Here is a 1,295-nt window from a genome sequence, read left to right on the forward strand (position 1 = left end):
GATTTTTAAGTGCTGTTTCGGTGTTTTGAAAATGGGTTTCTGACACCTAGATAAACTTTGTGAGCATATCTTTAAGGTTCGGTTTCTTTTCCTGTTGATAGGGTGGCTGTTGAAAACCTGGAGGATGTTGTGGTCTTTGATTTCTTGACCACCCCACGAGAAATTTGGGTGGTTCCTCCAACCTGCATTGTAAGTGTTACTATATGGATTGTTTTGAGATCGAGGATTATTACCCATGTAATTTAACTGCTCGTTATCCATGTTGTGGCCATAAGGTTGGTATCCCAAATGGCTTATTCCACCTCCATTTGCTTCGCACTGCATTACTGGGTGAACCTGTGAAGAACTATGAAAACCATCAATCTTTTTATTTAGAAGTTCTACGTGGTTTGACAGCATAGTAATCACCTGCTGTTTTAGTTGGCTTAGTCCTCATGACTTGCCATTGATAGTTATTCAGTGAGATCTCCTCTATAAACTCATGAGCATCTTCAGGTGTTTTATTATTAATGGTTCAACAAGTAGCTGCGTCAACCATTTGTCGAGTCGAAGGATTCAAGCCATTATGGAATGTTTGAACCTGAAGCCAAAGCGGTAACCCATGATGAGGGCACCTTCTCAGTAAGTCCTTGTATCTTTCCTATGCATCGTAAAGAGTTTCTAAGTCCATTTGCACAAATGAAGAGATATCATTACGTAATTTAGCCGTTTTAGCCGGCGGAAAATATTTTAGTAAAATTTTTTTGGTCATTTGTTCCCAAGTAGTAATTGACCCTTGTGGTAATGAGTTCAACCACTGTTTAGCTTTGTTCCTCAACAAAAAAGGGAATAATCGAAGATGAATGGCATCATCAGAAACACCATTAATTTTAAGTGTATCGCATAGTTCCATAAAGTTTGCTAAATGAGCGTTGGGATCTTCATCCTGCAAACCATCAAACTGAACAAATTGCTGTATCATTTGAATAGTGTTAGGTTTTAGTTCAAAAGTATTTGCAGCTATAGCAGGTCTAACTATACTTGATTCAGTTCCTGTTAAAGAAGGTTTAGCATAATCATACATAGTGCGTGGAGTAGGATTTTGATTAACCGCAATTACAGGAGGTAGCTGATTGTCTTGGTTTTCAGCCATCTCTTCGGTTGGGGGTTGAGTATCGTCCTCTTGCTCATTCTCTGTGTATCTTAAGCTTCGCCTTATTTCTCTTTGGGTTCTGCGAACTGTGCGATCGATTTCTTCGTCAAAGAGTAGTGGTCCTGACGGGTTTCTTCTAGTCATAAACTATAAAAACCTGCCA

The 1,295-nt window shown here is 39.2% G+C and overlaps 1 non-coding gene across 1 annotated transcript; it reads left to right on the top strand.

The window, feature by feature from the left end:
• Window positions 1-596: 596 nt before the first annotated feature.
• Window positions 597-703, top strand: LOC121228642 (small nucleolar RNA R71). The gene has a single exon (XR_005926218.1). It is a non-coding gene; the product is annotated as a small nucleolar RNA R71 (small nucleolar RNA).
• The last annotated feature ends 592 nt before the right edge of the window (window positions 704-1,295 follow it).

Source organism: Gossypium hirsutum, chromosome A04 (genome assembly GCF_007990345.1).
Source record: "Gossypium hirsutum isolate 1008001.06 chromosome A04, Gossypium_hirsutum_v2.1, whole genome shotgun sequence".
Classification (NCBI taxonomy): Eukaryota; Viridiplantae; Streptophyta; class Magnoliopsida; order Malvales; family Malvaceae; genus Gossypium; species Gossypium hirsutum.